Source organism: Parasteatoda tepidariorum, chromosome 3, assembly GCF_043381705.1.
Source record: "Parasteatoda tepidariorum isolate YZ-2023 chromosome 3, CAS_Ptep_4.0, whole genome shotgun sequence".
Classification (NCBI taxonomy): Eukaryota; Metazoa; Arthropoda; class Arachnida; order Araneae; family Theridiidae; genus Parasteatoda; species Parasteatoda tepidariorum.
In genome coordinates this window covers 73,257,542-73,270,066 of record NC_092206.1, presented here as the reverse complement: position 1 = coordinate 73,270,066, position 12,525 = coordinate 73,257,542, and positions in this window count along the sequence as shown.

The following is a 12,525-nucleotide window of genomic DNA, read 5'->3' as shown; positions in this document are numbered from 1 at the left end:
CACGTAGGAAACTAGAACTTGTTTCAGATCACGCCTGATTGTATGGAGCTTATATCAGGTCATAAAGTAATCAGGCTGAATTAAAATGGCAATGCTTTGGTTAATCGCATTCTATACAAATCATTACTTTGTCACATGCCATCTTTGAATTCAAAGACAACCATGAATATGTATACAAATAAGTCTAAATTTCTTACGTAACAAATTAAATCTAAGACAATATCCTCGGTAGAACTGTAAAATAAAGCGTGAATAATCTTTAATGCGAGAGGATTAAAATATTATCCCAACAGAAATAGCTGTTGCATGCAAATATTAAATGCTTCGCACCATTTCTTTAAAGAGAGTCCAAGACTTGAGATGGATTATAAGAGGTTTTTAAATATTTAATCAATACGAAGGGCTTCGACAAAATAATGATGGGGCATTTTTTTTTGCGAAGGTGTTATTTTTCTTTATCAAACTGTTCTTTAGTTTGATGCTTATCAGAACTTAAAATTAGGTTAACGAAAAAAAAGTCCAAGATTAGCTTCGAGAAGTCTTTTGATTATTTGAAATTACTATGTGATATCTCCAGTAGTAAATTTATTGGTGTGTCACCGCCATTTATAATGAATAAGTTGAACATGATTTTAAGAAGAAAACAAATGGCAGCATCTATAGGGGCTGGACAAAAAAGTGGAAATGCTAACTGTCTGTAAACAGGGTTGTAACGGATGATTGAAAAATAAAAAGTGATGACTCATAAAAATTCAAAATTTTATTAAAAGAGTTTAAAATTGGTAACTTTTTATAGCATGTTTTTTTTCAGTTTACTATTGAAAGTGAATGGAATTGGAACAGAGGTGAAAGCGAGACGGAAACGAAGAAAGGCTGGTAGTAAAACCTTTTAGGTTATAGCTAGTTTTTGGAAGGAGTTTACTTATTCTTTTTTAAAACTATTCAACAATATCTACTTTATTTCGGAAAAGAAGCAGTTTTATATATATGCTAAAATTATAAAAGAAATCTTGATAGTTACAGATATTTTATTTTTTTCGAAAAAAATGCTGGAATGAAATATCTTACGTACCAGTTTTTTCTCTTTTCCGTCTTGCTATATAAGGGCTTTCAGCCATGAACTGGAACTACATTAATTTACGGGACGCTTGCACAATTGTGCTTATCCCCGGTAGAAAAATTTTGATACCTAACGAAATGAAATTTATACGAAAGTGAATGCAAAAAAAATTTTGTGTTTTAAACATAAATAATTTGAAATGTAAGTCCGAATGATAGTTACGATTGACTAATTAAAGAGATAATAAATAATTAAAANCCTAGCTTGAGCCTATGACTTTATTTATTTTACTTAATTTATTTATTACTTTGCGAGTATATTTTACTTCTAATATTAGATAGTTTTCGAGTGAGGGGGGCGCTAAAAAGGTATTGTGCCCCGGGCGCGAGTTAAACTCGCTACGGCACTGAGGGGATGGCACCCGCGCTTCAGTAACCCGACGACCTGAGCGCGAAGTCGAGCACTTTGCAATATGACAGTTTAACGAGGACAAATAACGCACACCCTCTGTCCCTTTGCAGACTGATCCAAGTGGTCACCCAACCGCAAACTGACCGCAGCCAGTGATGCTTGACTTCGGTGTTTTACTGGGAACTACCATCTACTACCATCAGTCCATCCAACGAAAATGAACGCATGAAACTAAATACTTTTTTTCTACCACTTTAATGAAAGAGGAACTTAATATAGATATTACGATCCTAAAGAATGATTTGAAAATTGCTGATAAAGCAAAAAATGTGTCTTGTGACGCTGGTCACAAACTGAGTTTACGCTTTTTCAAAAATCCTAATCATGTAAGGTATACTTCATTCATAAATATGTAATACCTCTTTTTTAATGCTTCAGCGCGATTTGTATTCTAACAATTTACTGTCAACTGAATTCACTTAGGTCATTCTCTATAAAAAGGTAAAGTAGCAAAAAACGGTTTCTCATTGGTGAAAGTGGAGTATCATATAAGCCTTTGATTCATTTAGAAGTAGTACTGAGTATAACTCTAACAAAAGAATGCACTAAAACAATAATTAATTATACATTGAAAGACCAGGCGACTCGAAAATCAGAGATGCCAACTGCTCCGGACACACCAAAATAATTAAAAAAAGGTAAATAACTACAAAGTAAATTTTGCAAATATTGGACTATTTTTGCTTGCTTTTTGAAAGTTATAGCATGACGTAAGTACTATAAAATGGTGAATTACAGAAGCCTAAGAATTATTTAGAAATAGTGGTGGATAAAAATCTACTAAATTGAATTTATTAAACCACGAATCACAATTTATAAACTACTACTTTAAAATATATATTTGCCGTCCGGAGCAAGTTGACATCTCTGGTAAATATTTATCCGCTGTCTGGTGCAAGTTGATATCATCTTTAGTTATGCTAGTTGGACAGTAGGGCCGAAAGTGGCGTTTTATATAAGCCTTTGAATTATTTAAAAGTAGTGGTGGGTAGAAACCCTATAAATCGAATTTACTAAACCAAGAATCATACACTAAAATAAAATTTCCTACCACTATAAAGTATTTATCCGCAATCCAGAGCAGGTTGGTAGTTCTGACAGCAACTCTGATCCGTGAAGCATAGCAATAACTGGTGAGTTATTCATATTATTGCTATTTGTATTAAATATAAAAACCATGGGAGAGTAATGTTTTTTGAAATTTTAGATTTTTATTTTCTTGTAGTCTTACACTTACGCGACGTTTCCCCACGAACCATGGGAAAATTGGGTTCACTTTGTTTATCTCTCACAAACTGTCACAGAGTGTCAAAGCGACGAGTATGCAATACAGACTCGAGCACTGACATTTCCGTTCATGCTATAAGAATTTCTGATGTAATAAGAGCGATGTAAATGTAACAAATTAACCATTTGCACTCGAAACCTCCTCTCTGGCACCGTAAATTAACCAGCACACTGAATGTTTTATTTTATTTTATAACGGTCGTTGAACAGCTGACTCAATTTTTGGGATCTTCATTTTGCTCCCCAAACTTTATATTTGTCAAGTATGTTTCTTAGTCTAATTTCAGGATGAATGGGAAAAGGGCCATAATGGCCTCAGACGCCCAGTTCCACTACAACAAACGAACTCAATTTTTGGGTTTACGACTACTAATGTTCAACCCCGTAGCCTTGTAATTTTGAACCCAATCCAAAAGACAAGGGAACTAACTCCTGAATCAAAAATTGGGAGAAATCTGCCTTCGTGGTGGATTTTTTGGTGGAAAAATGGTTAAAATTTTTACTCTTTAATGTTACAGTAACCACTTTATTTAATAGCTTCCAGGAGTAACAGTGGGGTTTGCCTTCCTTGACAGCTACCACATAGTCTGTGGATCTCAAAGAAGCAAACTATGCATAATGATATTCTTAACAGATTTTATCCTTTATTGTTTTGCTGTATAAAAACTTTTAGCCCTGATTTGTTACTTACGAATAGTATGTAACAGTGGTTCCCAAATGATGCTCCGCCGAACTCTGCTGTTCCGTGGGAGAGTTAAACGGGTTCCCAGAGTCAGTTATTTTTAAATAGTTTTGAAACCTGTAATTATATTTAGATCCAATCAATATTCCACTATTTAATTAACATTTTGGTTGCCGTTACGATATTATTAAAAGTGAAATGCCAATAAGAAATTATTAGGAGATTTTTTTGGAAAAAAATATATAATTTTTCGAAAAACAATGTATTGAATAAACAATGAAAGGGACATATAATTATAAAATATTACATTAATACTTCATATCGCACTTTTGAAACCAAAATAAAATAACTAGTTGTTAATAAAGAAATATGTTTATCTACTAGCCGTTTTCAATGCTTACAGCAGTTTTTAATTTTCATTTCAACTATAACTATAATTCGACTTATTTCTTTCATTTCCAGCTTATGTTTACACAAAAAACAAATTCATAACAAGGCTAGATTGTCGAATATAAGACCTAATTTACGATTATTAACACGTTGAATGCCATGGGGGTCACCGGTGACCGGCAGTGAGTTTGTTCGAAAAGCCACGGGGATCACCGGTGAAGCCAAGATTATTAAAAACACATAATTCGAGTAAATTTTAAATTTTTTTTAATGTTATTATCGTTACTAAAATGGTTTGAAGAAATTAGCGCAATATCGAAAAATAGTTTTATTTATATACGCAGAGATGCCAACTTGCTCCCGACAGCGAACAAATATTTTCAAATGGTAGTTTATTAATTGTGATTCTTGGTTTAATAATTTAAATTTAGTAGATTTTTATCTACCACTATTTCTAAATATTTCGTAGATTTATATAATTCACCAGTTATCCTAGATACGTCACACTAAACCTTTTAAAAAATTAGCAAAATCTGTCATATTTGCAAAATCTGTCATATTAAGTTTATGGTTATTTACCGTTTGGCCAAACTGGCATGCGGTGTAAAATTAGCATGGCATTCACCGTGTGAATGATAAAATGATGAAAAAATGCCATTCTTAATGTTACATATTTTCAATTTAAAGCAGTTTTTCATAGATTAACCCCTTGGGGACGGGTGATTCACAAAAGCATTCGTACAAAATCAGGATCAGGACGTAATTAAATAAAAAGCGGTAACTTAAAAGTAGTCGTTTCTAATTTGGCAGACTTACTTTGCTTTTACTCTAATTATTGTTAGTTTACTCATACATATAATCAATGTTAATTCAAAGTATTACTAAGTAGTTTTATTTTGAACAAAGTAATGGTGAATTAAATAAATCAAAAAATTATAACTCCGCCCACAAATAAACTGCTATAGAATTACTTTGACTACCAGTTTTATATTTTTACCCTGGTTGATACGGTTTTATTGTGTCACGTATTTGTGACAGTCGGCGCGAAAGGGTTAATACACTTACAATTGTCTAATATACTTTAGTCAGTTTAGTTCAGTCCAAAGAATGTTGATTATTTAGGGATCAATAACCGAAAAATATTAAGAAAAACAATCACATTAACCGAAATCTAATACCCATTCCGGATTACTAATGCAAAAACACATTTTGCAGAGAGTGGTAGAGTATTTATGTGTATTCAAAGATGATACAATATCTTTTGGAGTTAATGACATCAGTTGTAAAATATCACAGTCCAATTTCTGATTGCTTAATTTCAGATCAAATAATAGATATTTATGTTCTTAATATATTTTGGCGGGCACGGATGTCTGATTTTTTTAATTATACCAGTCTAATTATAACTGGTAATTATTGAAATAATTACCAGTCTTCATCTTTTTTTAAAGTAGTCACGCCAACGTTGGTCTCTAATAGGTTATAATAATACAAAAATCAATGCTTGCATTTTAATTCAAATCGTTTATATTTCTTTAAACGAAAATGTAATTCTAACAGAAGAAAATACCCATTTAATTTAAATGTAGACGACATATATAAATATAGAACCATACTGTCTTATATCTCATCAGTCCTTTTTCACGATTTTTCAAGACTAGAGCATTGTACGGAACGGTCAGATGAGAGTTTACGGCTAGCCACAAACACAATCAATGTTTTTTTCCCACTTTTTTTTAAAGGCAAAGTTGGTCACGATTTTTCGAACACTGAGGACCCTCCCCTTTTTCGTTACTCTCTAAAAACGAAACCAAGAGATAAAAAGAAAGGGTTAGCAGAGTGGAGTGTCCTTTTGATGGGTTGATTTCTTTTTCTAACATGACCTTGGCACTGCTTTGGAAAATTGTTTGGCTGTGATTGTACCGCAAACGTGCCAGTTTTTTTCTTCTCCCGAACATTTTCTTTTATTAACAAACACCGCCGAATGTAATAAGAGGCGTGAAGCAGGTGAAACAGCCGTTGAAAAATATATTTTTTTTTTACTTTTCTTCTCAACTTGGAGCCATTGAGGTGACTAATTCTTGAGTACACGTGGAAGATCTTCATCAGAAAAAATGGAGGTAAAAGCGCCATTTTGCAAACAACACGAGAAAAAAGAAACAACCATCAACCACCCATCGTCCTTTCACCTTGGGCAAGGCTGTGCTTGATTGCGATTTCCAGAAATGAGATACGTGCAAAATACAAGATCATGTCAGAGATAGGAAAAGTAAAAGAGTAAGACACCCTGTGGTTATTCATGATTCAGAGCTCTGTTCGATGTTGTTTCCTTGCCGCCCCTTGGCGTGATCAACAATTTAAAATAATCTTTGATGTCTGTAAGCACTAATTGCAGAAGATATCTTAACTGCAAACTCTTCATTTGCAGAATTAATTTCAATGTAGTGGTGAGACATTTTAGTTGAAACGAATTTACTTTTTAACTAAAATAGCTTTTTCTAAACATTTTATCTCATTCATATTAAGTTATATTTTCTTTTGATATTCATATTCGGTACTTATGTAAAAATAATAATTTACTACTACCTAATAATTCAGACACTAACTTCAGAGGGGGCCCCAAATAGAAGAGAGAGTTTATTTTACGTTTAATGAACTTTTTTAAAACAAAATATCAGTGCAGTGTAAAATCCGTTTTATGATAGCTTCTTCATTAATCTCTCATATGAACACAAACAAAATCTATATTTCCATAGCCTTCTAGGGCGGAATATAGCTAAATTTTCACTATTACGATGGACAAATATGGCCAAACAAAAGCTTGTATCTTTACATATCGCAAAATGCAATACTTTTACAAAAGTACGGGCTTCTGGTTGGCTTAATTGAGCCACCGTAATTACGAAAATTTAGCTAAAGTCTGCCCTAATGTCAGCAAGGATATGAATTTTTCGCAGCTAGCATCAATTATCCCATTCTTGACTGTTTTGTACATACTTCTTCAATCCAGTTAATTCAAAGAAAATAATAAATTTTGGCTCTTCAGATGTGCTATATCCTGTTAAAGATGGACATAGAATTGTTAGAAAACCAATAAAATGAACAGAACGATATTTCGTCTGACCATTGATTTGGGGGGAGGGGGACTTTATAGCAATTCTAGGTTCTAGTCAATTTTCTTATTATGTATCTATAATGAGGTGAAAAATTTAAATACCTCCATGAAGTTCGGTTCCCCATTACTGAAATAGTGAAGCAGAGGGGGCCCCCAAAGAAGTTTTTGCCCCGAGCCTCAATTGGGATAAGTTAGGCCCTGACTACTACAGGTGAGTCTTGATTCATTTAGATGAATGTTGATAAAGAAAACTTTTGACCACTAGGATTCATGTTAATTGCGTTTTTTTTTTTTTTTTTTTTNCCTTATTTTTTTTTTTTTTTTTTTTTAAGAAACGTCGGTAAACTACTCGATAAATCTGAAGCCCTCTTTGCTATAAGCACGTAACTGCCAACAACTACAGATTCTCGGTAGCAATTCATTTCTAGATTTAAAGCAATCAGGAATCTTATAAATTAGTGTTTAATTCCGGGATTTATAGATTTAAATTACTATGTTTTTTTGATTACCTTTCTAAATGCAATTAAATCAGTTATATATAAGAGCAAGTTATAAAAATGAATGCAAGCCATGGTAATTGTGAATAGATTACTTTGTCTGCAATTGCTTTTATTTTAGGGAAATACTTCCTCGACAAGATTAAATAAATGTTGGCAGGGCTGCGAACACTCCACGGCTTAAAGTAGAGCGGAAAAGAAGTAAAACCGGTAGTAAATCCTACTCTTTTATAATTGGTTTTCTTGAGGATTGAAATAAGTTCATACTAATACTAAAGTATAAACTATTCACCACTATCCATTTTTTTCTCGCGAAAAAAAGAGCAGTCCAACGTATATATTATTACTCTCAAAAGAAAAAAAATTGTTTTAATTTTCCCGAAAGTAGGCAATAATGAAATAATTTTTTCCCCAGTTTGGCTTTTTTCTGTCTCCACCGTGCTATTGATCTAATGATCGGCTTTTCACGTTCTAGAACTCAACCTTAATGGCTCGAGGGGGTGAGCACAAATATGCTAATTAATTTTTGACCCCCAAAATATAGGGGGTAGCCGCTATCTGGGAATTATGGTCCCAATAGTTTAGTCAGAAGGGCACTCCAAAGTTTGGACCCCTTAATGTTAATTTTACTTTTTCCATATTTTGCTATATGTCGAGAACTTTTGAAGCAAATTGAAAAAATTTTACACATAATTATAAAATTCATTTATCCTAAGAAAAGACCATGCAAAAAATAAATTTAAGTTAATATTTAGTATTATTTTATTTAAAAATGGTCAAAAAAAATTTAAATTGCAAGGTACACTATTTTTCACCTCGGTTTAAAGAACGTGAATATCCGATCATTAGATCAAAAGTTATTCGGGGTGGTCCGTTTTTTCTTTTCTTCGGCGCACCGCACATCGCGAGATGAAAGATGCATCAACAAATTTAAATGTGCGCATAATAAGTCTGAGTGGTACTTAAGTAATTTAACGCATCAATTGAAATAATTGATAATGTCTTAGAGTGATGGTAAATTATCACTACACGTGAGATTGTCATATATTATTCAAGTTGTAACAAACATGAATATAAAAAATTATTTTGTCTCATTATTTTAATGCTCCTTTTGTTCAACCTTGTTTTATTTTTCAAATTAATCATTTACCTTAGAGAATCTTGAAAACAAACTAATCGCTCTACTTTCTATGTGAGATTGAAATCTAATGCGTGCTTTATTCATGCGGTGAATGACTTTACTTTCATCTTCTCTTTAGAGTACAGCGTTTATGTTTAAAATTTTGATTAATTTTAGCGAAGGCTAATTTCGCTACCATGCCTACTTTGATCTAAAAAAAGCTAATAATTTGAACGGATTGATTATATTGATATTCTAAATTGTTTTACCGCATCTATTATAAATATTGACTAATATTATTCAACGCTCGTATATCAATATTAATGAATGCATTATTCAGGGTTCCCACTGTCTGAACATTTTTTAAAGTGGTAGCAAAAGTGAGATATATCTGGATGTTTTAAGCTGTTAATCAATATTTCATTTAAAGAAAATATATATGGGTGCAAAATATAAGTAGGGAATAATTTCGTAATCCACAAATGAAAGATAAATTTAAGTATTTTTTGGTTGACTCGAAAAATCTTAACTATCACTCATTTATTGTTTCCAAGTCGTGGGAACCCAGTTACTTGTGCTTCTCTGAAGATAAAATATTTAACCTACTATTTACTTGAAGTACAGCCGGGTTAGTAATATTACCACACCTGTATATCACACGTAGTTCTACCACTAATTGCAAATAAAATAATCTTCAATACAAGAGCCAGTTATAAGGCAATTTTTAAACTGCAACAAAAAATTTTTGAAATTGTAAGCTGGTATCTCGACTAGAAAATAAAAATTAAGGCCCAAAAATGCAATATGGTCATCATATGGAAAAATAGGAAAAAGTTAATCTCCAACCCTCTTCAATGTCCAAATTCCGATAGTACCAATAGCGACTTAACTTGGTCTGGTACTAAATTCAAATTTCACTTGGAATGACCATATAAAGAAGATCAAAGACAAATCAACAGTTGCAACTTCAAGCTTTCATCACCTCCAAATCAAAATTAGATATCCAACTAAAACGACTCATTTATGTTTCAATTGTAAGACCAGTACTCACATATATATATATATATCACCAGCATAGCGCACAAGGGCGCCGGCAGCGGGGTGCACTTGCAACGATGCGATATCTTCTCTTCTCCATTATGAAACTTTTTCATTTTGTAATTTATCTCATCGGTAAAAATATACTTGAGGATCCCCCTTGGCAAAATTAGCGACTTATGTTTGGCGCCATTTCTGTTTGCATGGAACACCGTGGTAACAGGACTGGCGGCCAAAACATAATGATATTTCACTAAAACATTGGAAAATTTTAACAAAACTTCAGCCAAAACTGTATAAAACTGCAATGAACCAAACATAGGCAAAATTAATGAACCGAAAAAAATGCATTTTGAATCGGAACAAAAATTAATAGAGTAAGCACAGGAACAGAAAAAAAAAACAATTCACTTCTTCATTAAGCTTGAATATCCTCAGATTTAGGTACACAGAATTTGTGGTGCGCAAGAGCAATAACATAACAAGCATTTATATTTAGTTTTATGAAAAATAAAAACAACGTTGCTATGACAACTCGATAATAATAATTACTGTATTGACGTTCCAGACATTGGGATGTAAAAGTATTAATGGATTTATATATTTTATATTAACTTGTAAATAACTGTGTATATTAAATGTTGTGATGTCTCCAATTTACTTCGTTTTTATTTATCCAAAATCGCACATAGTAGGAAGATAGAAAACCTTCCCTTACAAATTCTCTAATAGCAGTTAGATACTGTCTAAATTTATCATGAATAGAATCTGTGTACCTCCATCGCCACATAAATTCGGCGAAATACGAATCGAAAATGGCGTCTGTGGTACCGGACTGGCGGCGACATTTTTTTAAAAGTCCCTTTTTATGACCGCCCACATACCTTGTATCTTATTGACCAGAAGTAAAAGTAACCTTACCTGCCGGTATCCAACGTAGAACTAACAGACCTCTGAAATTATATATACCGTTGAACATTTAAAAATAAAGCTACAATCTAATCTAATCAGAATCACGATTGGGTTTCAACATCGCCCAGCTTGGCGATCAACCGAGATCACAACTTAGCGAGAATCAAGGGGCACCCTCAAATAAGGGGCTACCTCACTGACTGTTATGGATCCGATGAATGAGCTAGAGGGCCATGTTTGGCTCAGGTGCCCTGATCCATTTGTTAAGTGAGGTGAATAATTATTAATGTATTCCTGTGGTCATGGGTTACCTTTTATTTCTTAGATTAATGCTCAATAGCTTTCAGGTTTCCAGCTTTTTTCTTACACGAAAGAGTACTTTAAAATTACATTCAGTTTTAAAGTGTTGGGTGTAGCATGCACATTACCAGTTGTTTCAAAAACAGGCATGACAATTGCTCCACTTTTACGCGAAAGATCTTATAAATTTTCAGAAAATTTAAATCTAAAATTAGCATGAATTTGTTAAAACTTGGTAAAGTTATAAAAAGTCTCACCACGAGATTAACTGTAACAAAATGACGTTTTATATGTGTGTTTGAGTAATTTTTCACAAATTCAAATTGAATTAAACTTAGTGAAAACTTATCACACAGTAAGACAATTTTTCTATTATCGTAAAAAATAATTCGGCCAAAGGGAATAATGTTAGCATTGCTGCAAAAAAAAAAAAAAANAAAAAAAAAAAAAAAAAAAAAAAAAAAAAAAAAAAAAAAAAAAAACTGTTGTCAGTCTTAAATTAGAATATAGTTTTTTAAAATATAGCGGAACATAATCTTTTAAATTATAAATCTATTCTTTGCTAATGCAGATCCGCATATTTAAGTTTCATAGGTAGTCAAAATATCTTAGAAAATTATGATTGATGACTGATGATAAACACAATTCTCATTATATGTTTTATTTTTAATAGGAGGCTGTAGTACTGTTTATTATGGTGGCCCGAATCATTAAAATAAATTCAGTTATTGAGATGTTTTACAGAATCTGTATCGTCAAATCACACTTGAATCAGAAAATTCCTTAACAAGCGACGTATTTATTTTGCTTGTTTATGCCTAATGATATATATAAATGGAAAGTTGATGATCAAATCTCGGCATATTGGCACGATAAGCCATTGACCGATCCATCAATTTTTTGATATAGCATTCATTGACACAATTATAATTGAAATGGGAAGAAATTTTTTTTTTTTTATTAAATGAAAAATGGTGCTACGTTTTTTTCTCTCTTTAGTATTTACTTGGTAGAATAGGAGATTGCATATCTGCCAATTTTCAGTCTTTCCGAGGATAATTCTTTCCCCAGTGGTAGTGGATGCGAAAAAGTTGGCAGCTATAAAATAGTTCAGCCAACCAAAACATTAGACTGGTATTAAAAATAATTAGATTCAATATTTTTATTAATAAATTATTAATAAAAATATTAATATTTGGATCTAAAGTCAGAAATAAATACCATTAAACAAAAAGTTGAAATGGAAAAATAGAGGGAGTTTTCTAAAAAGTTAAAGCATTTTCGAATTACCACTTTTTGCGTAAATACACTATTTACATTATTGCAATCTTCGTAGTATAGGATTAATAAGTTCATTAATTAAAACTAGCGAAAAAAGTTTTTTTTTCATCACGAATTAATTAAATTTACAAAGATACACTAACTTTATCTAATGGTTTCTTATAACTTATATTAAATACATTAGATTGCCATTAAAAAAAGAAAAAGTGTTATTTAAAACACTTTGAGGTAACTGCGCTATAAACAAAAAATTATTGGAATCGTGGAAATTAAAAAATCTGAAAACTGTCTCAACACTACTCTAAACTTATGCATCCTGTAAAATTTTTAGGTCGTATGAATTGCCTAAATACTCATTTACGGGTAAACTAT